General features: G+C 40.1%; 28 non-coding genes across 28 annotated transcripts; all 28 read left to right on the forward strand.

The window, feature by feature from the left end:
• Positions 1 to 245: 245 nt before the first annotated feature.
• Positions 246 to 317, forward strand: Trnaa-ugc (transfer RNA alanine (anticodon UGC)). The gene has a single exon. It is a non-coding gene; the product is annotated as a tRNA-Ala (tRNA).
• A 1,240-nt stretch (positions 318 to 1,557) lies between these two features.
• On the forward strand, positions 1,558 to 1,629 carry Trnaa-ugc (transfer RNA alanine (anticodon UGC)). Its single transcript has one exon. It is a non-coding gene; the product is annotated as a tRNA-Ala (tRNA).
• A 1,677-nt stretch (positions 1,630 to 3,306) lies between these two features.
• Trnaa-ugc (transfer RNA alanine (anticodon UGC)) lies at positions 3,307 to 3,378 on the forward strand. Its single transcript has one exon. It is a non-coding gene; the product is annotated as a tRNA-Ala (tRNA).
• Positions 3,379 to 3,561: 183 nt separating this feature from the next.
• Trnaa-cgc (transfer RNA alanine (anticodon CGC)) lies at positions 3,562 to 3,633 on the forward strand. The gene has a single exon. It is a non-coding gene; the product is annotated as a tRNA-Ala (tRNA).
• A 985-nt stretch (positions 3,634 to 4,618) lies between these two features.
• Trnaa-ugc (transfer RNA alanine (anticodon UGC)) lies at positions 4,619 to 4,690 on the forward strand. Its single transcript has one exon. It is a non-coding gene; the product is annotated as a tRNA-Ala (tRNA).
• A 183-nt stretch (positions 4,691 to 4,873) lies between these two features.
• Trnaa-cgc (transfer RNA alanine (anticodon CGC)) lies at positions 4,874 to 4,945 on the forward strand. The gene has a single exon. It is a non-coding gene; the product is annotated as a tRNA-Ala (tRNA).
• Positions 4,946 to 6,367: 1,422 nt separating this feature from the next.
• Positions 6,368 to 6,439, forward strand: Trnaa-ugc (transfer RNA alanine (anticodon UGC)). Its single transcript has one exon. It is a non-coding gene; the product is annotated as a tRNA-Ala (tRNA).
• A 1,677-nt stretch (positions 6,440 to 8,116) lies between these two features.
• Trnaa-ugc (transfer RNA alanine (anticodon UGC)) lies at positions 8,117 to 8,188 on the forward strand. The gene has a single exon. It is a non-coding gene; the product is annotated as a tRNA-Ala (tRNA).
• A 183-nt stretch (positions 8,189 to 8,371) lies between these two features.
• On the forward strand, positions 8,372 to 8,443 carry Trnaa-cgc (transfer RNA alanine (anticodon CGC)). Its single transcript has one exon. It is a non-coding gene; the product is annotated as a tRNA-Ala (tRNA).
• A 985-nt stretch (positions 8,444 to 9,428) lies between these two features.
• Trnaa-ugc (transfer RNA alanine (anticodon UGC)) lies at positions 9,429 to 9,500 on the forward strand. Its single transcript has one exon. It is a non-coding gene; the product is annotated as a tRNA-Ala (tRNA).
• A 985-nt stretch (positions 9,501 to 10,485) lies between these two features.
• Positions 10,486 to 10,557, forward strand: Trnaa-ugc (transfer RNA alanine (anticodon UGC)). The gene has a single exon. It is a non-coding gene; the product is annotated as a tRNA-Ala (tRNA).
• Positions 10,558 to 12,234: 1,677 nt separating this feature from the next.
• Trnaa-ugc (transfer RNA alanine (anticodon UGC)) lies at positions 12,235 to 12,306 on the forward strand. The gene has a single exon. It is a non-coding gene; the product is annotated as a tRNA-Ala (tRNA).
• A 183-nt stretch (positions 12,307 to 12,489) lies between these two features.
• On the forward strand, positions 12,490 to 12,561 carry Trnaa-cgc (transfer RNA alanine (anticodon CGC)). The gene has a single exon. It is a non-coding gene; the product is annotated as a tRNA-Ala (tRNA).
• A 985-nt stretch (positions 12,562 to 13,546) lies between these two features.
• Trnaa-ugc (transfer RNA alanine (anticodon UGC)) lies at positions 13,547 to 13,618 on the forward strand. Its single transcript has one exon. It is a non-coding gene; the product is annotated as a tRNA-Ala (tRNA).
• A 183-nt stretch (positions 13,619 to 13,801) lies between these two features.
• Trnaa-cgc (transfer RNA alanine (anticodon CGC)) lies at positions 13,802 to 13,873 on the forward strand. Its single transcript has one exon. It is a non-coding gene; the product is annotated as a tRNA-Ala (tRNA).
• A 985-nt stretch (positions 13,874 to 14,858) lies between these two features.
• Positions 14,859 to 14,930, forward strand: Trnaa-ugc (transfer RNA alanine (anticodon UGC)). The gene has a single exon. It is a non-coding gene; the product is annotated as a tRNA-Ala (tRNA).
• Positions 14,931 to 15,113: 183 nt separating this feature from the next.
• Trnaa-cgc (transfer RNA alanine (anticodon CGC)) lies at positions 15,114 to 15,185 on the forward strand. The gene has a single exon. It is a non-coding gene; the product is annotated as a tRNA-Ala (tRNA).
• A 985-nt stretch (positions 15,186 to 16,170) lies between these two features.
• On the forward strand, positions 16,171 to 16,242 carry Trnaa-ugc (transfer RNA alanine (anticodon UGC)). The gene has a single exon. It is a non-coding gene; the product is annotated as a tRNA-Ala (tRNA).
• Positions 16,243 to 17,227: 985 nt separating this feature from the next.
• Trnaa-ugc (transfer RNA alanine (anticodon UGC)) lies at positions 17,228 to 17,299 on the forward strand. Its single transcript has one exon. It is a non-coding gene; the product is annotated as a tRNA-Ala (tRNA).
• A 1,677-nt stretch (positions 17,300 to 18,976) lies between these two features.
• Positions 18,977 to 19,048, forward strand: Trnaa-ugc (transfer RNA alanine (anticodon UGC)). Its single transcript has one exon. It is a non-coding gene; the product is annotated as a tRNA-Ala (tRNA).
• Positions 19,049 to 19,231: 183 nt separating this feature from the next.
• Positions 19,232 to 19,303, forward strand: Trnaa-cgc (transfer RNA alanine (anticodon CGC)). Its single transcript has one exon. It is a non-coding gene; the product is annotated as a tRNA-Ala (tRNA).
• A 985-nt stretch (positions 19,304 to 20,288) lies between these two features.
• Trnaa-ugc (transfer RNA alanine (anticodon UGC)) lies at positions 20,289 to 20,360 on the forward strand. The gene has a single exon. It is a non-coding gene; the product is annotated as a tRNA-Ala (tRNA).
• A 1,240-nt stretch (positions 20,361 to 21,600) lies between these two features.
• On the forward strand, positions 21,601 to 21,672 carry Trnaa-ugc (transfer RNA alanine (anticodon UGC)). The gene has a single exon. It is a non-coding gene; the product is annotated as a tRNA-Ala (tRNA).
• A 1,240-nt stretch (positions 21,673 to 22,912) lies between these two features.
• Positions 22,913 to 22,984, forward strand: Trnaa-ugc (transfer RNA alanine (anticodon UGC)). Its single transcript has one exon. It is a non-coding gene; the product is annotated as a tRNA-Ala (tRNA).
• Positions 22,985 to 24,224: 1,240 nt separating this feature from the next.
• Positions 24,225 to 24,296, forward strand: Trnaa-ugc (transfer RNA alanine (anticodon UGC)). Its single transcript has one exon. It is a non-coding gene; the product is annotated as a tRNA-Ala (tRNA).
• A 1,240-nt stretch (positions 24,297 to 25,536) lies between these two features.
• Trnaa-ugc (transfer RNA alanine (anticodon UGC)) lies at positions 25,537 to 25,608 on the forward strand. Its single transcript has one exon. It is a non-coding gene; the product is annotated as a tRNA-Ala (tRNA).
• Positions 25,609 to 26,396: 788 nt separating this feature from the next.
• On the forward strand, positions 26,397 to 26,468 carry Trnae-cuc (transfer RNA glutamic acid (anticodon CUC)). The gene has a single exon. It is a non-coding gene; the product is annotated as a tRNA-Glu (tRNA).
• A 380-nt stretch (positions 26,469 to 26,848) lies between these two features.
• On the forward strand, positions 26,849 to 26,920 carry Trnaa-ugc (transfer RNA alanine (anticodon UGC)). The gene has a single exon. It is a non-coding gene; the product is annotated as a tRNA-Ala (tRNA).
• The last annotated feature ends 828 nt before the right edge of the window (positions 26,921 to 27,748 follow it).

Genomic DNA, 27,748 nt, shown 5'->3' on the forward strand with positions numbered 1-27,748 from the left:
ACCAATACTTTATATTTTATGTCTTCCTTCGGCTCAATATATAACGAGGCGGACTGATTGATGGTTCAGTACATGAAAATGAACTACAAATGTACTTGCTCAACAAATTTCAATCCCAGTACAACTGTTAGAGACATAAAGATAACCATCTCGTCTTGGTGCAAGACTATTTTAATAATCAGAGTGGCATGTATATACACGGTATGAAAATACACTACTTAAATTTAATGTTCTATCGTTGTGAAGGGGATGTAGCTCAGTGGTAGAGCGTTCGCTTTGCATGTGAAAGGCCCCGGGTTCGATCCCCGGCATCTCCACTCCTAATTTTTTGTCAATGTCATTAAGTCCACATAAACTATGTCTTTCGTGCACGATCAAGTGAAAATGCACAGTAAAATATAAGTGAGCATCTCCGACCTCTCTTAGGACACCTACATGAACACTTTGTCCTGCGGTAAAAGGCGGAATTGAAAAGGAAATATTGATGAAAATCCAGGGACGGGGGTGTAGCTCAGTGGTAGAGCGTTCGCTTCGCATGTGAAAGGCCCCGGGTTCGATCCCCGGCATCTCCATATTTTTTGGCCGCAGACAAAATCGGCATCGAGAAATCAATTAAAGTAATCTCGCCTACACAATGCTGCTTTGCCTTGAAAATCATAGAAAGCGCAACGGAATATAAGTGCTGTTTGAACAGCGAACTCGGCACAGATGACTTAAAATTTCAAAAATCACTCTTTAGAGGCATGTCTCAAATGCACGCTCAAACATTTCAGGCAAAGCCGAATTAATACCACACTCCCTTTCCCCGACAGGTTTTACTTGTGTCACAATTTTAATATATGGATTATAACTTTAAAATCGTGTGTCAGATTAACAAATCGAATGTTTATGTTAATGATTCCAGCCTGAAACAATGCGTTATATAGCGTCGACAGTAGCGACTATTCGGGGTGATTTCGCCGCCTTTTGCGGTCTTGAGCTATTGGCATTCTATAGTCTGTCTAACGCCAGTCGATATTCCCAATGACGTTGTAACGTACAAAAAAGGCATGATTGCTGTTAGTGTTGCTCTTTATATGTGTTAAGTTACCCCACTATGAGTAAGTCCCAGGTAGTCTAGTGGTTAGGATTCCGCGCTCTCACCGCGGCGGCCGGGGTTCGATTCCCCGTCTGGGAAGATATTTTTGCGCCTTTTCTCCGGATCGATATTGATATTAATAACGGTATATGCTTCAAACAACTGTTATGTGTACGTGGTCAATGAAAGAAACGGTGTATGTTTGTCCTATATACTATATGATTTCCTTTTACAACCAATACTTTATATTTTATGTCTTCCTTCGGCTCAATATATAACGAGGCGGACTGATTGATGGTTCAGTACATGAAAATGAACTACAAATGTACTTGCTCAACAAATTTCAATCCCAGTACAACTGTTAGAGACATAAAGATAACCATCTCGTCTTGGTGCAAGACTATTTTAATAATCAGAGTGGCATGTATATACACGGTATGAAAATACACTACTTAAATTTAATGTTCTATCGTTGTGAAGGGGATGTAGCTCAGTGGTAGAGCGTTCGCTTTGCATGTGAAAGGCCCCGGGTTCGATCCCCGGCATCTCCACTCCTAATTTTTTGTCAATGTCATTAAGTCCACATAAACTATGTCTTTCGTGCACGATCAAGTGAAAATGCACAGTAAAATATAAGTGAGCATCTCCGACCTCTCTTAGGACACCTACATGAACACTTTGTCCTGCGGTAAAAGGCGGAATTGAAAAGGAAATATTGATGAAAATCCAGGGACGGGGGTGTAGCTCAGTGGTAGAGCGTTCGCTTCGCATGTGAAAGGCCCCGGGTTCGATCCCCGGCATCTCCATATTTTTTGGCCGCAGACAAAATCGGCATCGAGAAATCAATTAAAGTAATCTCGCCTACACAATGCTGCTTTGCCTTGAAAATCATAGAAAGCGCAACGGAATATAAGTGCTGTTTGAACAGCGAACTCGGCACAGATGACTTAAAATTTCAAAAATCACTCTTTAGAGGCATGTCTCAAATGCACGCTCAAACATTTCAGGCAAAGCCGAATTAATACCACACTCCCTTTCCCCGACAGGTTTTACTTGTGTCACAATTTTAATATATGGATTATAACTTTAAAATCGTGTGTCAGATTAACAAATCGAATGTTTATGTTAATGATTCCAGCCTGAAACAATGCGTTATATAGCGTCGACAGTAGCGACTATTCGGGGTGATTTCGCCGCCTTTTGCGGTCTTGAGCTATTGGCATTCTATAGTCTGTCTAACGCCAGTCGATATTCCCAATGACGTTGTAACGTACAAAAAAGGCATGATTGCTGTTAGTGTTGCTCTTTATATGTGTTAAGTTACCCCACTATGAATAGAATAGAATAGAATAGAATATTTTTATTTACCAAATTAGGGCCCCAGGAGGGCATATGATACAGACAATATTATTATAAACAATAACATATGCAATACACACACAGTAAAGATATGTAACAAGTGTTATAAAAATAATAAAATAAAATAATATAACACAGAAAATACACTCAACGAAATAGTAGCAATGTATTATTATTCAATGAATACTATGTTGAAAATGACTCAAGTGCACCCGGTAAGTGTATCTTCACTTTGAGAAGACAAACATGAGGCATTAGTAGTTTGTGCGGAGAAATGTCAATATATAAAAATACAAAAAAAATACAAAAAGAACCCAATAAAAAAAACAAAAGCAATTAAGCACTCCCACATTTGACTATGAGGTATACTGCAAATAACAAAGTTTATTTAATAAAGGATATTATACTATGAGTAAGTCCCAGGTAGTCTAGTGGTTAGGATTCCGCGCTCTCACCGCGGCGGCCGGGGTTCGATTCCCCGTCTGGGAAGATATTTTTGCGCCTTTTCTCCGGATCGATATTGATATTAATAACGGTATATGCTTCAAACAACTGTTATGTGTACGTGGTCAATGAAAGAAACGGTGTATGTTTGTCCTATATACTATATGATTTCCTTTTACAACCAATACTTTATATTTTATGTCTTCCTTCGGCTCAATATATAACGAGGCGGACTGATTGATGGTTCAGTACATGAAAATGAACTACAAATGTACTTGCTCAACAAATTTCAATCCCAGTACAACTGTTAGAGACATAAAGATAACCATCTCGTCTTGGTGCAAGACTATTTTAATAATCAGAGTGGCATGTATATACACGGTATGAAAATACACTACTTAAATTTAATGTTCTATCGTTGTGAAGGGGATGTAGCTCAGTGGTAGAGCGTTCGCTTTGCATGTGAAAGGCCCCGGGTTCGATCCCCGGCATCTCCACTCCTAATTTTTTGTCAATGTCATTAAGTCCACATAAACTATGTCTTTCGTGCACGATCAAGTGAAAATGCACAGTAAAATATAAGTGAGCATCTCCGACCTCTCTTAGGACACCTACATGAACACTTTGTCCTGCGGTAAAAGGCGGAATTGAAAAGGAAATATTGATGAAAATCCAGGGACGGGGATGTAGCTCAGTGGTAGAGCGTTCGCTTCGCATGTGAAAGGCCCCGGGTTCGATCCCCGGCATCTCCATATTTTTTGGCCGCAGACAAAATCGGCATCGAGAAATCAATTAAAGTAATCTCGCCTACACAATGCTGCTTTGCCTTGAAAATCATAGAAAGCGCAACGGAATATAAGTGCTGTTTGAACAGCGAACTCGGCACAGATGACTTAAAATTTCAAAAATCACTCTTTAGAGGCATGTCTCAAATGCACGCTCAAACATTTCAGGCAAAGCCGAATTAATACCACACTCCCTTTCCCCGACAGGTTTTACTTGTGTCACAATTTTAATATATGGATTATAACTTTAAAATCGTGTGTCAGATTAACAAATCGAATGTTTATGTTAATGATTCCAGCCTGAAACAATGCGTTATATAGCGTCGACAGTAGCGACTATTCGGGGTGATTTCGCCGCCTTTTGCGGTCTTGAGCTATTGGCATTCTATAGTCTGTCTAACGCCAGTCGATATTCCCAATGACGTTGTAACGTACAAAAAAGGCATGATTGCTGTTAGTGTTGCTCTTTATATGTGTTAAGTTACCCCACTATGAGTAAGTCCCAGGTAGTCTAGTGGTTAGGATTCCGCGCTCTCACCGCGGCGGCCGGGGTTCGATTCCCCGTCTGGGAAGATATTTTTGCGCCTTTTCTCCGGATCGATATTGATATTAATAACGGTATATGCTTCAAACAACTGTTATGTGTACGTGGTCAATGAAAGAAACGGTGTATGTTTGTCCTATATACTATATGATTTCCTTTTACAACCAATACTTTATATTTTATGTCTTCCTTCGGCTCAATATATAACGAGGCGGACTGATTGATGGTTCAGTACATGAAAATGAACTACAAATGTACTTGCTCAACAAATTTCAATCCCAGTACAACTGTTAGAGACATAAAGATAACCATCTCGTCTTGGTGCAAGACTATTTTAATAATCAGAGTGGCATGTATATACACGGTATGAAAATACACTACTTAAATTTAATGTTCTATCGTTGTGAAGGGGATGTAGCTCAGTGGTAGAGCGTTCGCTTTGCATGTGAAAGGCCCCGGGTTCGATCCCCGGCATCTCCACTCCTAATTTTTTGTCAATGTCATTAAGTCCACATAAACTATGTCTTTCGTGCACGATCAAGTGAAAATGCACAGTAAAATATAAGTGAGCATCTCCGACCTCTCTTAGGACACCTACATGAACACTTTGTCCTGCGGTAAAAGGCGGAATTGAAAAGGAAATATTGATGAAAATCCAGGGACGGGGATGTAGCTCAGTGGTAGAGCGTTCGCTTCGCATGTGAAAGGCCCCGGGTTCGATCCCCGGCATCTCCATATTTTTTGGCCGCAGACAAAATCGGCATCGAGAAATCAATTAAAGTAATCTCGCCTACACAATGCTGCTTTGCCTTGAAAATCATAGAAAGCGCAACGGAATATAAGTGCTGTTTGAACAGCGAACTCGGCACAGATGACTTAAAATTTCAAAAATCACTCTTTAGAGGCATGTCTCAAATGCACGCTCAAACATTTCAGGCAAAGCCGAATTAATACCACACTCCCTTTCCCCGACAGGTTTTACTTGTGTCACAATTTTAATATATGGATTATAACTTTAAAATCGTGTGTCAGATTAACAAATCGAATGTTTATGTTAATGATTCCAGCCTGAAACAATGCGTTATATAGCGTCGACAGTAGCGACTATTCGGGGTGATTTCGCCGCCTTTTGCGGTCTTGAGCTATTGGCATTCTATAGTCTGTCTAACGCCAGTCGATATTCCCAATGACGTTGTAACGTACAAAAAAGGCATGATTGCTGTTAGTGTTGCTCTTTATATGTGTTAAGTTACCCCACTATGAATAGAATAGAATAGAATAGAATATTTTTATTTACCAAATTAGGGCCCCAGGAGGGCATATGATACAGACAATATTATTATAAACAATAACATATGCAATACACACACAGTAAAGATATGTAACAAGTGTTATAAAAATAATAAAATAAAATAATATAACACAGAAAATACACTCAACGAAATAGTAGCAATGTATTATTATTCAATGAATACTATGTTGAAAATGACTCAAGTGCACCCGGTAAGTGTATCTTCACTTTGAGAAGACAAACATGAGGCATTAGTAGTTTGTGCGGAGAAATGTCAATATATAAAAATACAAAAAAAATACAAAAAGAACCCAATAAAAAAAACAAAAGCAATTAAGCACTCCCACATTTGACTATGAGGTATACTGCAAATAACAAAGTTTATTTAATAAAGGATATTATACTATGAGTAAGTCCCAGGTAGTCTAGTGGTTAGGATTCCGCGCTCTCACCGCGGCGGCCGGGGTTCGATTCCCCGTCTGGGAAGATATTTTTGCGCCTTTTCTCCGGATCGATATTGATATTAATAACGGTATATGCTTCAAACAACTGTTATGTGTACGTGGTCAATGAAAGAAACGGTGTATGTTTGTCCTATATACTATATGATTTCCTTTTACAACCAATACTTTATATTTTATGTCTTCCTTCGGCTCAATATATAACGAGGCGGACTGATTGATGGTTCAGTACATGAAAATGAACTACAAATGTACTTGCTCAACAAATTTCAATCCCAGTACAACTGTTAGAGACATAAAGATAACCATCTCGTCTTGGTGCAAGACTATTTTAATAATCAGAGTGGCATGTATATACACGGTATGAAAATACACTACTTAAATTTAATGTTCTATCGTTGTGAAGGGGATGTAGCTCAGTGGTAGAGCGTTCGCTTTGCATGTGAAAGGCCCCGGGTTCGATCCCCGGCATCTCCACTCCTAATTTTTTGTCAATGTCATTAAGTCCACATAAACTATGTCTTTCGTGCACGATCAAGTGAAAATGCACAGTAAAATATAAGTGAGCATCTCCGACCTCTCTTAGGACACCTACATGAACACTTTGTCCTGCGGTAAAAGGCGGAATTGAAAAGGAAATATTGATGAAAATCCAGGGACGGGGGTGTAGCTCAGTGGTAGAGCGTTCGCTTCGCATGTGAAAGGCCCCGGGTTCGATCCCCGGCATCTCCATATTTTTTGGCCGCAGACAAAATCGGCATCGAGAAATCAATTAAAGTAATCTCGCCTACACAATGCTGCTTTGCCTTGAAAATCATAGAAAGCGCAACGGAATATAAGTGCTGTTTGAACAGCGAACTCGGCACAGATGACTTAAAATTTCAAAAATCACTCTTTAGAGGCATGTCTCAAATGCACGCTCAAACATTTCAGGCAAAGCCGAATTAATACCACACTCCCTTTCCCCGACAGGTTTTACTTGTGTCACAATTTTAATATATGGATTATAACTTTAAAATCGTGTGTCAGATTAACAAATCGAATGTTTATGTTAATGATTCCAGCCTGAAACAATGCGTTATATAGCGTCGACAGTAGCGACTATTCGGGGTGATTTCGCCGCCTTTTGCGGTCTTGAGCTATTGGCATTCTATAGTCTGTCTAACGCCAGTCGATATTCCCAATGACGTTGTAACGTACAAAAAAGGCATGATTGCTGTTAGTGTTGCTCTTTATATGTGTTAAGTTACCCCACTATGAATAGAATAGAATAGAATAGAATATTTTTATTTACCAAATTAGGGCCCCAGGAGGGCATATGATACAGACAATATTATTATAAACAATAACATATGCAATACACACACAGTAAAGATATGTAACAAGTGTTATAAAAATAATAAAATAAAATAATATAACACAGAAAATACACTCAACGAAATAGTAGCAATGTATTATTATTCAATGAATACTATGTTGAAAATGACTCAAGTGCACCCGGTAAGTGTATCTTCACTTTGAGAAGACAAACATGAGGCATTAGTAGTTTGTGCGGAGAAATGTCAATATATAAAAATACAAAAAAAATACAAAAAGAACCCAATAAAAAAAACAAAAGCAATTAAGCACTCCCACATTTGACTATGAGGTATACTGCAAATAACAAAGTTTATTTAATAAAGGATATTATACTATGAGTAAGTCCCAGGTAGTCTAGTGGTTAGGATTCCGCGCTCTCACCGCGGCGGCCGGGGTTCGATTCCCCGTCTGGGAAGATATTTTTGCGCCTTTTCTCCGGATCGATATTGATATTAATAACGGTATATGCTTCAAACAACTGTTATGTGTACGTGGTCAATGAAAGAAACGGTGTATGTTTGTCCTATATACTATATGATTTCCTTTTACAACCAATACTTTATATTTTATGTCTTCCTTCGGCTCAATATATAACGAGGCGGACTGATTGATGGTTCAGTACATGAAAATGAACTACAAATGTACTTGCTCAACAAATTTCAATCCCAGTACAACTGTTAGAGACATAAAGATAACCATCTCGTCTTGGTGCAAGACTATTTTAATAATCAGAGTGGCATGTATATACACGGTATGAAAATACACTACTTAAATTTAATGTTCTATCGTTGTGAAGGGGATGTAGCTCAGTGGTAGAGCGTTCGCTTTGCATGTGAAAGGCCCCGGGTTCGATCCCCGGCATCTCCACTCCTAATTTTTTGTCAATGTCATTAAGTCCACATAAACTATGTCTTTCGTGCACGATCAAGTGAAAATGCACAGTAAAATATAAGTGAGCATCTCCGACCTCTCTTAGGACACCTACATGAACACTTTGTCCTGCGGTAAAAGGCGGAATTGAAAAGGAAATATTGATGAAAATCCAGGGACGGGGATGTAGCTCAGTGGTAGAGCGTTCGCTTCGCATGTGAAAGGCCCCGGGTTCGATCCCCGGCATCTCCATATTTTTTGGCCGCAGACAAAATCGGCATCGAGAAATCAATTAAAGTAATCTCGCCTACACAATGCTGCTTTGCCTTGAAAATCATAGAAAGCGCAACGGAATATAAGTGCTGTTTGAACAGCGAACTCGGCACAGATGACTTAAAATTTCAAAAATCACTCTTTAGAGGCATGTCTCAAATGCACGCTCAAACATTTCAGGCAAAGCCGAATTAATACCACACTCCCTTTCCCCGACAGGTTTTACTTGTGTCACAATTTTAATATATGGATTATAACTTTAAAATCGTGTGTCAGATTAACAAATCGAATGTTTATGTTAATGATTCCAGCCTGAAACAATGCGTTATATAGCGTCGACAGTAGCGACTATTCGGGGTGATTTCGCCGCCTTTTGCGGTCTTGAGCTATTGGCATTCTATAGTCTGTCTAACGCCAGTCGATATTCCCAATGACGTTGTAACGTACAAAAAAGGCATGATTGCTGTTAGTGTTGCTCTTTATATGTGTTAAGTTACCCCACTATGAGTAAGTCCCAGGTAGTCTAGTGGTTAGGATTCCGCGCTCTCACCGCGGCGGCCGGGGTTCGATTCCCCGTCTGGGAAGATATTTTTGCGCCTTTTCTCCGGATCGATATTGATATTAATAACGGTATATGCTTCAAACAACTGTTATGTGTACGTGGTCAATGAAAGAAACGGTGTATGTTTGTCCTATATACTATATGATTTCCTTTTACAACCAATACTTTATATTTTATGTCTTCCTTCGGCTCAATATATAACGAGGCGGACTGATTGATGGTTCAGTACATGAAAATGAACTACAAATGTACTTGCTCAACAAATTTCAATCCCAGTACAACTGTTAGAGACATAAAGATAACCATCTCGTCTTGGTGCAAGACTATTTTAATAATCAGAGTGGCATGTATATACACGGTATGAAAATACACTACTTAAATTTAATGTTCTATCGTTGTGAAGGGGATGTAGCTCAGTGGTAGAGCGTTCGCTTTGCATGTGAAAGGCCCCGGGTTCGATCCCCGGCATCTCCATATTTTTTGGCCGCAGACAAAATCGGCATCGAGAAATCAATTAAAGTAATCTCGCCTACACAATGCTGCTTTGCCTTGAAAATCATAGAAAGCGCAACGGAATATAAGTGCTGTTTGAACAGCGAACTCGGCACAGATGACTTAAAATTTCAAAAATCACTCTTTAGAGGCATGTCTCAAATGCACGCTCAAACATTTCAGGCAAAGCCGAATTAATACCACACTCCCTTTCCCCGACAGGTTTTACTTGTGTCACAATTTTAATATATGGATTATAACTTTAAAATCGTGTGTCAGATTAACAAATCGAATGTTTATGTTAATGATTCCAGCCTGAAACAATGCGTTATATAGCGTCGACAGTAGCGACTATTCGGGGTGATTTCGCCGCCTTTTGCGGTCTTGAGCTATTGGCATTCTATAGTCTGTCTAACGCCAGTCGATATTCCCAATGACGTTGTAACGTACAAAAAAGGCATGATTGCTGTTAGTGTTGCTCTTTATATGTGTTAAGTTACCCCACTATGAGTAAGTCCCAGGTAGTCTAGTGGTTAGGATTCCGCGCTCTCACCGCGGCGGCCGGGGTTCGATTCCCCGTCTGGGAAGATATTTTTGCGCCTTTTCTCCGGATCGATATTGATATTAATAACGGTATATGCTTCAAACAACTGTTATGTGTACGTGGTCAATGAAAGAAACGGTGTATGTTTGTCCTATATACTATATGATTTCCTTTTACAACCAATACTTTATATTTTATGTCTTCCTTCGGCTCAATATATAACGAGGCGGACTGATTGATGGTTCAGTACATGAAAATGAACTACAAATGTACTTGCTCAACAAATTTCAATCCCAGTACAACTGTTAGAGACATAAAGATAACCATCTCGTCTTGGTGCAAGACTATTTTAATAATCAGAGTGGCATGTATATACACGGTATGAAAATACACTACTTAAATTTAATGTTCTATCGTTGTGAAGGGGATGTAGCTCAGTGGTAGAGCGTTCGCTTTGCATGTGAAAGGCCCCGGGTTCGATCCCCGGCATCTCCACTCCTAATTTTTTGTCAATGTCATTAAGTCCACATAAACTATGTCTTTCGTGCACGATCAAGTGAAAATGCACAGTAAAATATAAGTGAGCATCTCCGACCTCTCTTAGGACACCTACATGAACACTTTGTCCTGCGGTAAAAGGCGGAATTGAAAAGGAAATATTGATGAAAATCCAGGGACGGGGGTGTAGCTCAGTGGTAGAGCGTTCGCTTCGCATGTGAAAGGCCCCGGGTTCGATCCCCGGCATCTCCATATTTTTTGGCCGCAGACAAAATCGGCATCGAGAAATCAATTAAAGTAATCTCGCCTACACAATGCTGCTTTGCCTTGAAAATCATAGAAAGCGCAACGGAATATAAGTGCTGTTTGAACAGCGAACTCGGCACAGATGACTTAAAATTTCAAAAATCACTCTTTAGAGGCATGTCTCAAATGCACGCTCAAACATTTCAGGCAAAGCCGAATTAATACCACACTCCCTTTCCCCGACAGGTTTTACTTGTGTCACAATTTTAATATATGGATTATAACTTTAAAATCGTGTGTCAGATTAACAAATCGAATGTTTATGTTAATGATTCCAGCCTGAAACAATGCGTTATATAGCGTCGACAGTAGCGACTATTCGGGGTGATTTCGCCGCCTTTTGCGGTCTTGAGCTATTGGCATTCTATAGTCTGTCTAACGCCAGTCGATATTCCCAATGACGTTGTAACGTACAAAAAAGGCATGATTGCTGTTAGTGTTGCTCTTTATATGTGTTAAGTTACCCCACTATGAATAGAATAGAATAGAATAGAATATTTTTATTTACCAAATTAGGGCCCCAGGAGGGCATATGATACAGACAATATTATTATAAACAATAACATATGCAATACACACACAGTAAAGATATGTAACAAGTGTTATAAAAATAATAAAATAAAATAATATAACACAGAAAATACACTCAACGAAATAGTAGCAATGTATTATTATTCAATGAATACTATGTTGAAAATGACTCAAGTGCACCCGGTAAGTGTATCTTCACTTTGAGAAGACAAACATGAGGCATTAGTAGTTTGTGCGGAGAAATGTCAATATATAAAAATACAAAAAAAATACAAAAAGAACCCAATAAAAAAAACAAAAGCAATTAAGCACTCCCACATTTGACTATGAGGTATACTGCAAATAACAAAGTTTATTTAATAAAGGATATTATACTATGAGTAAGTCCCAGGTAGTCTAGTGGTTAGGATTCCGCGCTCTCACCGCGGCGGCCGGGGTTCGATTCCCCGTCTGGGAAGATATTTTTGCGCCTTTTCTCCGGATCGATATTGATATTAATAACGGTATATGCTTCAAACAACTGTTATGTGTACGTGGTCAATGAAAGAAACGGTGTATGTTTGTCCTATATACTATATGATTTCCTTTTACAACCAATACTTTATATTTTATGTCTTCCTTCGGCTCAATATATAACGAGGCGGACTGATTGATGGTTCAGTACATGAAAATGAACTACAAATGTACTTGCTCAACAAATTTCAATCCCAGTACAACTGTTAGAGACATAAAGATAACCATCTCGTCTTGGTGCAAGACTATTTTAATAATCAGAGTGGCATGTATATACACGGTATGAAAATACACTACTTAAATTTAATGTTCTATCGTTGTGAAGGGGATGTAGCTCAGTGGTAGAGCGTTCGCTTTGCATGTGAAAGGCCCCGGGTTCGATCCCCGGCATCTCCACTCCTAATTTTTTGTCAATGTCATTAAGTCCACATAAACTATGTCTTTCGTGCACGATCAAGTGAAAATGCACAGTAAAATATAAGTGAGCATCTCCGACCTCTCTTAGGACACCTACATGAACACTTTGTCCTGCGGTAAAAGGCGGAATTGAAAAGGAAATATTGATGAAAATCCAGGGACGGGGATGTAGCTCAGTGGTAGAGCGTTCGCTTCGCATGTGAAAGGCCCCGGGTTCGATCCCCGGCATCTCCATATTTTTTGGCCGCAGACAAAATCGGCATCGAGAAATCAATTAAAGTAATCTCGCCTACACAATGCTGCTTTGCCTTGAAAATCATAGAAAGCGCAACGGAATATAAGTGCTGTTTGAACAGCGAACTCGGCACAGATGACTTAAAATTTCAAAAATCACTCTTTAGAGGCATGTCTCAAATGCACGCTCAAACATTTCAGGCAAAGCCGAATTAATACCACACTCCCTTTCCCCGACAGGTTTTACTTGTGTCACAATTTTAATATATGGATTATAACTTTAAAATCGTGTGTCAGATTAACAAATCGAATGTTTATGTTAATGATTCCAGCCTGAAACAATGCGTTATATAGCGTCGACAGTAGCGACTATTCGGGGTGATTTCGCCGCCTTTTGCGGTCTTGAGCTATTGGCATTCTATAGTCTGTCTAACGCCAGTCGATATTCCCAATGACGTTGTAACGTACAAAAAAGGCATGATTGCTGTTAGTGTTGCTCTTTATATGTGTTAAGTTACCCCACTATGAGTAAGTCCCAGGTAGTCTAGTGGTTAGGATTCCGCGCTCTCACCGCGGCGGCCGGGGTTCGATTCCCCGTCTGGGAAGATATTTTTGCGCATTTTCTCCGGATCGATATTGATATTAATAACGGTATATGCTTCAAACAACTGTTATGTGTACGTGGTCAATGAAAGAAACGGTGTATGTTTGTCCTATATACTATATGATTTCCTTTTACAACCAATACTTTATATTTTATGTCTTCCTTCGGCTCAATATATAACGAGGCGGACTGATTGATGGTTCAGTACATGAAAATGAACTACAAATGTACTTGCTCAACAAATTTCAATCCCAGTACAACTGTTAGAGACATAAAGATAACCATCTCGTCTTGGTGCAAGACTATTTTAATAATCAGAGTGGCATGTATATACACGGTATGAAAATACACTACTTAAATTTAATGTTCTATCGTTGTGAAGGGGATGTAGCTCAGTGGTAGAGCGTTCGCTTTGCATGTGAAAGGCCCCGGGTTCGATCCCCGGCATCTCCACTCCTAATTTTTTGTCAATGTCATTAAGTCCACATAAACTATGTCTTTCGTGCACGATCAAGTGAAAATGCACAGTAAAATATAAGTGAGCATCTCCGACCTCTCTTAGGACACCTACATGAACACTTTGTCCTGCGGTAAAAGGCGGAATTGAAAAGGAAATATTGATGAAAATCCAGGGACGGGGATGTAGCTCAGTGGTAGAGCGTTCGCTTCGCATGTGAAAGGCCCCGGGTTCGATCCCCGGCATCTCCATATTTTTTGGCCGCAGACAAAATCGGCATCGAGAAATCAATTAAAGTAATCTCGCCTACACAATGCTGCTTTGCCTTGAAAATCATAGAAAGCGCAACGGAATATAAGTGCTGTTTGAACAGCGAACTCGGCACAGATGACTTAAAATTTCAAAAATCACTCTTTAGAGGCATGTCTCAAATGCACGCTCAAACATTTCAGGCAAAGCCGAATTAATACCACACTCCCTTTCCCCGACAGGTTTTACTTGTGTCACAATTTTAATATATGGATTATAACTTTAAAATCGTGTGTCAGATTAACAAATCGAATGTTTATGTTAATGATTCCAGCCTGAAACAATGCGTTATATAGCGTCGACAGTAGCGACTATTCGGGGTGATTTCGCCGCCTTTTGCGGTCTTGAGCTATTGGCATTCTATAGTCTGTCTAACGCCAGTCGATATTCCCAATGACGTTGTAACGTACAAAAAAGGCATGATTGCTGTTAGTGTTGCTCTTTATATGTGTTAAGTTACCCCACTATGAGTAAGTCCCAGGTAGTCTAGTGGTTAGGATTCCGCGCTCTCACCGCGGCGGCCGGGGTTCGATTCCCCGTCTGGGAAGATATTTTTGCGCATTTTCTCCGGATCGATATTGATATTAATAACGGTATATGCTTCAAACAACTGTTATGTGTACGTGGTCAATGAAAGAAACGGTGTATGTTTGTCCTATATACTATATGATTTCCTTTTACAACCAATACTTTATATTTTATGTCTTCCTTCGGCTCAATATATAACGAGGCGGACTGATTGATGGTTCAGTACATGAAAATGAACTACAAATGTACTTGCTCAACAAATTTCAATCCCAGTACAACTGTTAGAGACATAAAGATAACCATCTCGTCTTGGTGCAAGACTATTTTAATAATCAGAGTGGCATGTATATACACGGTATGAAAATACACTACTTAAATTTAATGTTCTATCGTTGTGAAGGGGATGTAGCTCAGTGGTAGAGCGTTCGCTTTGCATGTGAAAGGCCCCGGGTTCGATCCCCGGCATCTCCACTCCTAATTTTTTGTCAATGTCATTAAGTCCACATAAACTATGTCTTTCGTGCACGATCAAGTGAAAATGCACAGTAAAATATAAGTGAGCATCTCCGACCTCTCTTAGGACACCTACATGAACACTTTGTCCTGCGGTAAAAGGCGGAATTGAAAAGGAAATATTGATGAAAATCCAGGGACGGGGATGTAGCTCAGTGGTAGAGCGTTCGCTTCGCATGTGAAAGGCCCCGGGTTCGATCCCCGGCATCTCCATATTTTTTGGCCGCAGACAAAATCGGCATCGAGAAATCAATTAAAGTAATCTCGCCTACACAATGCTGCTTTGCCTTGAAAATCATAGAAAGCGCAACGGAATATAAGTGCTGTTTGAACAGCGAACTCGGCACAGATGACTTAAAATTTCAAAAATCACTCTTTAGAGGCATGTCTCAAATGCACGCTCAAACATTTCAGGCAAAGCCGAATTAATACCACACTCCCTTTCCCCGACAGGTTTTACTTGTGTCACAATTTTAATATATGGATTATAACTTTAAAATCGTGTGTCAGATTAACAAATCGAATGTTTATGTTAATGATTCCAGCCTGAAACAATGCGTTATATAGCGTCGACAGTAGCGACTATTCGGGGTGATTTCGCCGCCTTTTGCGGTCTTGAGCTATTGGCATTCTATAGTCTGTCTAACGCCAGTCGATATTCCCAATGACGTTGTAACGTACAAAAAAGGCATGATTGCTGTTAGTGTTGCTCTTTATATGTGTTAAGTTACCCCACTATGAGTAAGTCCCAGGTAGTCTAGTGGTTAGGATTCCGCGCTCTCACCGCGGCGGCCGGGGTTCGATTCCCCGTCTGGGAAGATATTTTTGCGCCTTTTCTCCGGATCGATATTGATATTAATAACGGTATATGCTTCAAACAACTGTTATGTGTACGTGGTCAATGAAAGAAACGGTGTATGTTTGTCCTATATACTATATGATTTCCTTTTACAACCAATACTTTATATTTTATGTCTTCCTTCGGCTCAATATATAACGAGGCGGACTGATTGATGGTTCAGTACATGAAAATGAACTACAAATGTACTTGCTCAACAAATTTCAATCCCAGTACAACTGTTAGAGACATAAAGATAACCATCTCGTCTTGGTGCAAGACTATTTTAATAATCAGAGTGGCATGTATATACACGGTATGAAAATACACTACTTAAATTTAATGTTCTATCGTTGTGAAGGGGATGTAGCTCAGTGGTAGAGCGTTCGCTTTGCATGTGAAAGGCCCCGGGTTCGATCCCCGGCATCTCCATATTTTTTGGCCGCAGACAAAATCGGCATCGAGAAATCAATTAAAGTAATCTCGCCTACACAATGCTGCTTTGCCTTGAAAATCATAGAAAGCGCAACGGAATATAAGTGCTGTTTGAACAGCGAACTCGGCACAGATGACTTAAAATTTCAAAAATCACTCTTTAGAGGCATGTCTCAAATGCACGCTCAAACATTTCAGGCAAAGCCGAATTAATACCACACTCCCTTTCCCCGACAGGTTTTACTTGTGTCACAATTTTAATATATGGATTATAACTTTAAAATCGTGTGTCAGATTAACAAATCGAATGTTTATGTTAATGATTCCAGCCTGAAACAATGCGTTATATAGCGTCGACAGTAGCGACTATTCGGGGTGATTTCGCCGCCTTTTGCGGTCTTGAGCTATTGGCATTCTATAGTCTGTCTAACGCCAGTCGATATTCCCAATGACGTTGTAACGTACAAAAAAGGCATGATTGCTGTTAGTGTTGCTCTTTATATGTGTTAAGTTACCCCACTATGAGTAAGTCCCAGGTAGTCTAGTGGTTAGGATTCCGCGCTCTCACCGCGGCGGCCGGGGTTCGATTCCCCGTCTGGGAAGATATTTTTGCGCCTTTTCTCCGGATCGATATTGATATTAATAACGGTATATGCTTCAAACAACTGTTATGTGTACGTGGTCAATGAAAGAAACGGTGTATGTTTGTCCTATATACTATATGATTTCCTTTTACAACCAATACTTTATATTTTATGTCTTCCTTCGGCTCAATATATAACGAGGCGGACTGATTGATGGTTCAGTACATGAAAATGAACTACAAATGTACTTGCTCAACAAATTTCAATCCCAGTACAACTGTTAGAGACATAAAGATAACCATCTCGTCTTGGTGCAAGACTATTTTAATAATCAGAGTGGCATGTATATACACGGTATGAAAATACACTACTTAAATTTAATGTTCTATCGTTGTGAAGGGGATGTAGCTCAGTGGTAGAGCGTTCGCTTTGCATGTGAAAGGCCCCGGGTTCGATCCCCGGCATCTCCACTCCTAATTTTTTGTCAATGTCATTAAGTCCACATAAACTATGTCTTTCGTGCACGATCAAGTGAAAATGCACAGTAAAATATAAGTGAGCATCTCCGACCTCTCTTAGGACACCTACATGAACACTTTGTCCTGCGGTAAAAGGCGGAATTGAAAAGGAAATATTGATGAAAATCCAGGGACGGGGGTGTAGCTCAGTGGTAGAGCGTTCGCTTCGCATGTGAAAGGCCCCGGGTTCGATCCCCGGCATCTCCATATTTTTTGGCCGCAGACAAAATCGGCATCGAGAAATCAATTAAAGTAATCTCGCCTACACAATGCTGCTTTGCCTTGAAAATCATAGAAAGCGCAACGGAATATAAGTGCTGTTTGAACAGCGAACTCGGCACAGATGACTTAAAATTTCAAAAATCACTCTTTAGAGGCATGTCTCAAATGCACGCTCAAACATTTCAGGCAAAGCCGAATTAATACCACACTCCCTTTCCCCGACAGGTTTTACTTGTGTCACAATTTTAATATATGGATTATAACTTTAAAATCGTGTGTCAGATTAACAAATCGAATGTTTATGTTAATGATTCCAGCCTGAAACAATGCGTTATATAGCGTCGACAGTAGCGACTATTCGGGGTGATTTCGCCGCCTTTTGCGGTCTTGAGCTATTGGCATTCTATAGTCTGTCTAACGCCAGTCGATATTCCCAATGACGTTGTAACGTACAAAAAAGGCATGATTGCTGTTAGTGTTGCTCTTTATATGTGTTAAGTTACCCCACTATGAATAGAATAGAATAGAATAGAATATTTTTATTTACCAAATTAGGGCCCCAGGAGGGCATATGATACAGACAATATTATTATAAACAATAACATATGCAATACACACACAGTAAAGATATGTAACAAGTGTTATAAAAATAATAAAATAAAATAATATAACACAGAAAATACACTCAACGAAATAGTAGCAATGTATTATTATTCAATGAATACTATGTTGAAAATGACTCAAGTGCACCCGGTAAGTGTATCTTCACTTTGAGAAGACAAACATGAGGCATTAGTAGTTTGTGCGGAGAAATGTCAATATATAAAAATACAAAAAAAATACAAAAAGAACCCAATAAAAAAAACAAAAGCAATTAAGCACTCCCACATTTGACTATGAGGTATACTGCAAATAACAAAGTTTATTTAATAAAGGATATTATACTATGAGTAAGTCCCAGGTAGTCTAGTGGTTAGGATTCCGCGCTCTCACCGCGGCGGCCGGGGTTCGATTCCCCGTCTGGGAAGATATTTTTGCGCCTTTTCTCCGGATCGATATTGATATTAATAACGGTATATGCTTCAAACAACTGTTATGTGTACGTGGTCAATGAAAGAAACGGTGTATGTTTGTCCTATATACTATATGATTTCCTTTTACAACCAATACTTTATATTTTATGTCTTCCTTCGGCTCAATATATAACGAGGCGGACTGATTGATGGTTCAGTACATGAAAATGAACTACAAATGTACTTGCTCAACAAATTTCAATCCCAGTACAACTGTTAGAGACATAAAGATAACCATCTCGTCTTGGTGCAAGACTATTTTAATAATCAGAGTGGCATGTATATACACGGTATGAAAATACACTACTTAAATTTAATGTTCTATCGTTGTGAAGGGGATGTAGCTCAGTGGTAGAGCGTTCGCTTTGCATGTGAAAGGCCCCGGGTTCGATCCCCGGCATCTCCACTCCTAATTTTTTGTCAATGTCATTAAGTCCACATAAACTATGTCTTTCGTGCACGATCAAGTGAAAATGCACAGTAAAATATAAGTGAGCATCTCCGACCTCTCTTAGGACACCTACATGAACACTTTGTCCTGCGGTAAAAGGCGGAATTGAAAAGGAAATATTGATGAAAATCCAGGGACGGGGATGTAGCTCAGTGGTAGAGCGTTCGCTTCGCATGTGAAAGGCCCCGGGTTCGATCCCCGGCATCTCCATATTTTTTGGCCGCAGACAAAATCGGCATCGAGAAATCAATTAAAGTAATCTCGCCTACACAATGCTGCTTTGCCTTGAAAATCATAGAAAGCGCAACGGAATATAAGTGCTGTTTGAACAGCGAACTCGGCACAGATGACTTAAAATTTCAAAAATCACTCTTTAGAGGCATGTCTCAAATGCACGCTCAAACATTTCAGGCAAAGCCGAATTAATACCACACTCCCTTTCCCCGACAGGTTTTACTTGTGTCACAATTTTAATATATGGATTATAACTTTAAAATCGTGTGTCAGATTAACAAATCGAATGTTTATGTTAATGATTCCAGCCTGAAACAATGCGTTATATAGCGTCGACAGTAGCGACTATTCGGGGTGATTTCGCCGCCTTTTGCGGTCTTGAGCTATTGGCATTCTATAGTCTGTCTAACGCCAGTCGATATTCCCAATGACGTTGTAACGTACAAAAAAGGCATGATTGCTGTTAGTGTTGCTCTTTATATGTGTTAAGTTACCCCACTATGAGTAAGTCCCAGGTAGTCTAGTGGTTAGGATTCCGCGCTCTCACCGCGGCGGCCGGGGTTCGATTCCCCGTCTGGGAAGATATTTTTGCGCCTTTTCTCCGGATCGATATTGATATTAATAACGGTATATGCTTCAAACAACTGTTATGTGTACGTGGTCAATGAAAGAAACGGTGTATGTTTGTCCTATATACTATATGATTTCCTTTTACAACCAATACTTTATATTTTATGTCTTCCTTCGGCTCAATATATAACGAGGCGGACTGATTGATGGTTCAGTACATGAAAATGAACTACAAATGTACTTGCTCAACAAATTTCAATCCCAGTACAACTGTTAGAGACATAAAGATAACCATCTCGTCTTGGTGCAAGACTATTTTAATAATCAGAGTGGCATGTATATACACGGTATGAAAATACACTACTTAAATTTAATGTTCTATCGTTGTGAAGGGGATGTAGCTCAGTGGTAGAGCGTTCGCTTTGCATGTGAAAGGCCCCGGGTTCGATCCCCGGCATCTCCACTCCTAATTTTTTGTCAATGTCATTAAGTCCACATAAACTATGTCTTTCGTGCACGATCAAGTGAAAATGCACAGTAAAATATAAGTGAGCATCTCCGACCTCTCTTAGGACACCTACATGAACACTTTGTCCTGCGGTAAAAGGCGGAATTGAAAAGGAAATATTGATGAAAATCCAGGGACGGGGGTGTAGCTCAGTGGTAGAGCGTTCGCTTCGCATGTGAAAGGCCCCGGGTTCGATCCCCGGCATCTCCATATTTTTTGGCCGCAGACAAAATCGGCATCGAGAAATCAATTAAAGTAATCTCGCCTACACAATGCTGCTTTGCCTTGAAAATCATAGAAAGCGCAACGGAATATAAGTGCTGTTTGAACAGCGAACTCGGCACAGATGACTTAAAATTTCAAAAATCACTCTTTAGAGGCATGTCTCAAATGCACGCTCAAACATTTCAGGCAAAGCCGAATTAATACCACACTCCCTTTCCCCGACAGGTTTTACTTGTGTCACAATTTTAATATATGGATTATAACTTTAAAATCGTGTGTCAGATTAACAAATCGAATGTTTATGTTAATGATTCCAGCCTGAAACAATGCGTTATATAGCGTCGACAGTAGCGACTATTCGGGGTGATTTCGCCGCCTTTTGCGGTCTTGAGCTATTGGCATTCTATAGTCTGTCTAACGCCAGTCGATATTCCCAATGACGTTGTAACGTACAAAAAAGGCATGATTGCTGTTAGTGTTGCTCTTTATATGTGTTAAGTTACCCCACTATGAGTAAGTCCCAGGTAGTCTAGTGGTTAGGATTCCGCGCTCTCACCGCGGCGGCCGGGGTTCGATTCCCCGTCTGGGAAGATATTTTTGCGCCTTTTCTCCGGATCGATATTGATATTAATAACGGTATATGCTTCAAACAACTGTTATGTGTACGTGGTCAATGAAAGAAACGGTGTATGTTTGTCCTATATACTATATGATTTCCTTTTACAACCAATACTTTATATTTTATGTCTTCCTTCGGCTCAATATATAACGAGGCGGACTGATTGATGGTTCAGTACATGAAAATGAACTACAAATGTACTTGCTCAACAAATTTCAATCCCAGTACAACTGTTAGAGACATAAAGATAACCATCTCGTCTTGGTGCAAGACTATTTTAATAATCAGAGTGGCATGTATATACACGGTATGAAAATACACTACTTAAATTTAATGTTCTATCGTTGTGAAGGGGATGTAGCTCAGTGGTAGAGCGTTCGCTTTGCATGTGAAAGGCCCCGGGTTCGATCCCCGGCATCTCCACTCCTAATTTTTTGTCAATGTCATTAAGTCCACATAAACTATGTCTTTCGTGCACGATCAAGTGAAAATGCACAGTAAAATATAAGTGAGCATCTCCGACCTCTCTTAGGACACCTACATGAACACTTTGTCCTGCGGTAAAAGGCGGAATTGAAAAGGAAATATTGATGAAAATCCAGGGACGGGGGTGTAGCTCAGTGGTAGAGCGTTCGCTTCGCATGTGAAAGGCCCCGGGTTCGATCCCCGGCATCTCCATATTTTTTGGCCGCAGACAAAATCGGCATCGAGAAATCAATTAAAGTAATCTCGCCTACACAATGCTGCTTTGCCTTGAAAATCATAGAAAGCGCAACGGAATATAAGTGCTGTTTGAACAGCGAACTCGGCACAGATGACTTAAAATTTCAAAAATCACTCTTTAGAGGCATGTCTCAAATGCACGCTCAAACATTTCAGGCAAAGCCGAATTAATACCACACTCCCTTTCCCCGACAGGTTTTACTTGTGTCACAATTTTAATATATGGATTATAACTTTAAAATCGTGTGTCAGATTAACAAATCGAATGTTTATGTTAATGATTCCAGCCTGAAACAATGCGTTATATAGCGTCGACAGTAGCGACTATTCGGGGTGATTTCGCCGCCTTTTGCGGTCTTGAGCTATTGGCATTCTATAGTCTGTCTAACGCCAGTCGATATTCCCAATGACGTTGTAACGTACAAAAAAGGCATGATTGCTGTTAGTGTTGCTCTTTATATGTGTTAAGTTACCCCACTATGAGTAAGTCCCAGGTAGTCTAGTGGTTAGGATTCCGCGCTCTCACCGCGGCGGCCGGGGTTCGATTCCCCGTCTGGGAAGATATTTTTGCGCCTTTTCTCCGGATCGATATTGATATTAATAACGGTATATGCTTCAAACAACTGTTATGTGTACGTGGTCAATGAAAGAAACGGTGTATGTTTGTCCTATATACTATATGATTTCCTTTTACAACCAATACTTTATATTTTATGTCTTCCTTCGGCTCAATATATAACGAGGCGGACTGATTGATGGTTCAGTACATGAAAATGAACTACAAATGTACTTGCTCAACAAATTTCAATCCCAGTACAACTGTTAGAGACATAAAGATAACCATCTCGTCTTGGTGCAAGACTATTTTAATAATCAGAGTGGCATGTATATACACGGTATGAAAATACACTACTTAAATTTAATGTTCTATCGTTGTGAAGGGGATGTAGCTCAGTGGTAGAGCGTTCGCTTTGCATGTGAAAGGCCCCGGGTTCGATCCCCGGCATCTCCACTCCTAATTTTTTGTCAATGTCATTAAGTCCACATAAACTATGTCTTTCGTGCACGATCAAGTGAAAATGCACAGTAAAATATAAGTGAGCATCTCCGACCTCTCTTAGGACACCTACATGAACACTTTGTCCTGCGGTAAAAGGCGGAATTGAAAAGGAAATATTGATGAAAATCCAGGGACGGGGGTGTAGCTCAGTGGTAGAGCGTTCGCTTCGCATGTGAAAGGCCCCGGGTTCGATCCCCGGCATCTCCATATTTTTTGGCCGCAGACAAAATCGGCATCGAGAAATCAATTAAAGTAATCTCGCCTACACAATGCTGCTTTGCCTTGAAAATCATAGAAAGCGCAACGGAATATAAGTGCTGTTTGAACAGCGAACTCGGCACAGATGACTTAAAATTTCAAAAATCACTCTTTAGAGGCATGTCTCAAATGCACGCTCAAACATTTCAGGCAAAGCCGAATTAATACCACACTCCCTTTCCCCGACAGGTTTTACTTGTGTCACAATTTTAATATATGGATTATAACTTTAAAATCGTGTGTCAGATTAACAAATCGAATGTTTATGTTAATGATTCCAGCCTGAAACAATGCGTTATATAGCGTCGACAGTAGCGACTATTCGGGGTGATTTCGCCGCCTTTTGCGGTCTTGAGCTATTGGCATTCTATAGTCTGTCTAACGCCAGTCGATATTCCCAATGACGTTGTAACGTACAAAAAAGGCATGATTGCTGTTAGTGTTGCTCTTTATATGTGTTAAGTTACCCCACTATGAGTAAGTCCAAGGTAGTCTAGTGGTTAGGATTCCGCGCTCTCACCGCGGCGGCCGGGGTTCGATTCCCCGTCTGGGAAGATATTTTTGCGCCTTTTCTCCGGATCGATATTGATATTAATAACGGTATATGCTTCAAACAACTGTTATGTGTACGTGGTCAATGAAAGAAACGGTGTATGTTTGTCCTATATACTATATGATTTCCTTTTACAACCAATACTTTATATTTTATGTCTTCCTTCGGCTCAATATATAACGAGGCGGACTGATTGATGGTTCAGTACATGAAAATGAACTACAAATGTACTTGCTCAACAAATTTCAATCCCAGTACAACTGTTAGAGACATAAAGATAACCATCTCGTCTTGGTGCAAGACTATTTTAATAATCAGAGTGGCATGTATATACACGGTATGAAAATACACTACTTAAATTTAATGTTCTATCGTTGTGAAGGGGATGTAGCTCAGTGGTAGAGCGTTCGCTTTGCATGTGAAAGGCCCCGGGTTCGATCCCCGGCATCTCCACTCCTAATTTTTTGTCAATGTCATTAAGTCCACATAAACTATGTCTTTCGTGCACGATCAAGTGAAAATGCACAGTAAAATATAAGTGAGCATCTCCGACCTCTCTTAGGACACCTACATGAACACTTTGTCCTGCGGTAAAAGGCGGAATTGAAAAGGAAATATTGATGAAAATCCAGGGACGGGGGTGTAGCTCAGTGGTAGAGCGTTCGCTTCGCATGTGAAAGGCCCCGGGTTCGATCCCCGGCATCTCCATATTTTTTGGCCGCAGACAAAATCGGCATCGAGAAATCAATTAAAGTAATCTCGCCTACACAATGCTGCTTTGCCTTGAAAATCATAGAAAGCGCAACGGAATATAAGTGCTGTTTGAACAGCGAACTCGGCACAGATGACTTAAAATTTCAAAAATCACTCTTTAGAGGCATGTCTCAAATGCACGCTCAAACATTTCAGGCAAAGCCGAATTAATACCACACTCCCTTTCCCCGACAGGTTTTACTTGTGTCACAATTTTAATATATGGATTATAACTTTAAAATCGTGTGTCAGATTAACAAATCGAATGTTTATGTTAATGATTCCAGCCTGAAACAATGCGTTATATAGCGTCGACAGTAGCGACTATTCGGGGTGATTTCGCCGCCTTTTGCGGTCTTGAGCTATTGGCATTCTATAGTCTGTCTAACGCCAGTCGATATTCCCAATGACGTTGTAACGTACAAAAAAGGCATGATTGCTGTTAGTGTTGCTCTTTATATGTGTTAAGTTACCCCACTATGAGTAAGTCCCAGGTAGTCTAGTGGTTAGGATTCCGCGCTCTCACCGCGGCGGCCGGGGTTCGATTCCCCGTCTGGGAAGATATTTTTGCGCCTTTTCTCCGGATCGATATTGATATTAATAACGGTATATGCTTCAAACAACTGTTATGTGTACGTGGTCAATGAAAGAAACGGTGTATGTTTGTCCTATATACTATATGATTTCCTTTTACAACCAATACTTTATATTTTATGTCTTCCTTCGGCTCAATATATAACGAGGCGGACTGATTGATGGTTCAGTACATGAAAATGAACTACAAATGTACTTGCTCAACAAATTTCAATCCCAGTACAACTGTTAGAGACATAAAGATAACCATCTCGTCTTGGTGCAAGACTATTTTAATAATCAGAGTGGCATGTATATACACGGTATGAAAATACACTACTTAAATTTAATGTTCTATCGTTGTGAAGGGGATGTAGCTCAGTGGTAGAGCGTTCGCTTTGCATGTGAAAGGCCCCGGGTTCGATCCCCGGCATCTCCACTCCTAATTTTTTGTCAATGTCATTAAGTCCACATAAACTATGTCTTTCGTGCACGATCAAGTGAAAATGCACAGTAAAATATAAGTGAGCATCTCCGACCTCTCTTAGGACACCTACATGAACACTTTGTCCTGCGGTAAAAGGCGGAATTGAAAAGGAAATATTGATGAAAATCCAGGGACGGGGGTGTAGCTCAGTGGTAGAGCGTTCGCTTCGCATGTGAAAGGCCCCGGGTTCGATCCCCGGCATCTCCATATTTTTTGGCCGCAGACAAAATCGGCATCGAGAAATCAATTAAAGTAATCTCGCCTACACAATGCTGCTTTGCCTTGAAAATCATAGAAAGCGCAACGGAATATAAGTGCTGTTTGAACAGCGAACTCGGCACAGATGACTTAAAATTTCAAAAATCACTCTTTAGAGGCATGTCTCAAATGCACGCTCAAACATTTCAGGCAAAGCCGAATTAATACCACACTCCCTTTCCCCGACAGGTTTTACTTGTGTCACAATTTTAATATATGGATTATAACTTTAAAATCGTGTGTCAGATTAACAAATCGAATGTTTATGTTAATGATTCCAGCCTGAAACAATGCGTTATATAGCGTCGACAGTAGCGACTATTCGGGGTGATTTCGCCGCCTTTTGCGGTCTTGAGCTATTGGCATTCTATAGTCTGTCTAACGCCAGTCGATATTCCCAATGACGTTGTAACGTACAAAAAAGGCATGATTGCTGTTAGTGTTGCTCTTTATATGTGTTAAGTTACCCCACTATGAGTAAGTCCCAGGTAGTCTAGTGGTTAGGATTCCGCGCTCTCACCGCGGCGGCCGGGGTTCGATTCCCCGTCTGGGAAGATATTTTTGCGCCTTTTCTCCGGATCGATATTGATATTAATAACGGTATATGCTTCAAACAACTGTTATGTGTACGTGGTCAATGAAAGAAACGGTGTATGTTTGTCCTATATACTATATGATTTCCTTTTACAACCAATACTTTATATTTTATGTCTTCCTTCGGCTCAATATATAACGAGGCGGACTGATTGATGGTTCAGTACATGAAAATGAACTACAAATGTACTTGCTCAACAAATTTCAATCCCAGTACAACTGTTAGAGACATAAAGATAACCATCTCGTCTTGGTGCAAGACTATTTTAATAATCAGAGTGGCATGTATATACACGGTATGAAAATACACTACTTAAATTTAATGTTCTATCGTTGTGAAGGGGATGTAGCTCAGTGGTAGAGCGTTCGCTTTGCATGTGAAAGGCCCCGGGTTCGATCCCCGGCATCTCCACTCCTAATTTTTTGTCAATGTCATTAAGTCCACATAAACTATGTCTTTCGTGCACGATCAAGTGAAAATGCACAGTAAAATATAAGTGAGCATCTCCGACCTCTCTTAGGACACCTACATGAACACTTTGTCCTGCGGTAAAAGGCGGAATTGAAAAGGAAATATTGATGAAAATCCAGGGACGGGGGTGTAGCTCAGTGGTAGAGCGTTCGCTTCGCATGTGAAAGGCCCCGGGTTCGATCCCCGGCATCTCCATATTTTTTGGCCGCAGACAAAATCGGCATCGAGAAATCAATTAAAGTAATCTCGCCTACACAATGCTGCTTTGCCTTGAAAATCATAGAAAGCGCAACGGAATATAAGTGCTGTTTGAACAGCGAACTCGGCACAGATGACTTAAAATTTCAAAAATCACTCTTTAGAGGCATGTCTCAAATGCACGCTCAAACATTTCAGGCAAAGCCGAATTAATACCACACTCCCTTTCCCCGACAGGTTTTACTTGTGTCACAATTTTAATATATGGATTATAACTTTAAAATCGTGTGTCAGATTAACAAATCGAATGTTTATGTTAATGATTCCAGCCTGAAACAATGCGTTATATAGCGTCGACAGTAGCGACTATTCGGGGTGATTTCGCCGCCTTTTGCGGTCTTGAGCTATTGGCATTCTATAGTCTGTCTAACGCCAGTCGATATTCCCAATGACGTTGTAACGTACAAAAAAGGCATGATTGCTGTTAGTGTTGCTCTTTATATGTGTTAAGTTACCCCACTATGAGTAAGTCCAAGGTAGTCTAGTGGTTAGGATTCCGCGCTCTCACCG

This window comes from Mytilus galloprovincialis, unplaced genomic scaffold (genome assembly GCF_965363235.1).
Source record: "Mytilus galloprovincialis unplaced genomic scaffold, xbMytGall1.hap1.1 HAP1_SCAFFOLD_167, whole genome shotgun sequence".
NCBI classification, from domain to species: Eukaryota; Metazoa; Mollusca; class Bivalvia; order Mytilida; family Mytilidae; genus Mytilus; species Mytilus galloprovincialis.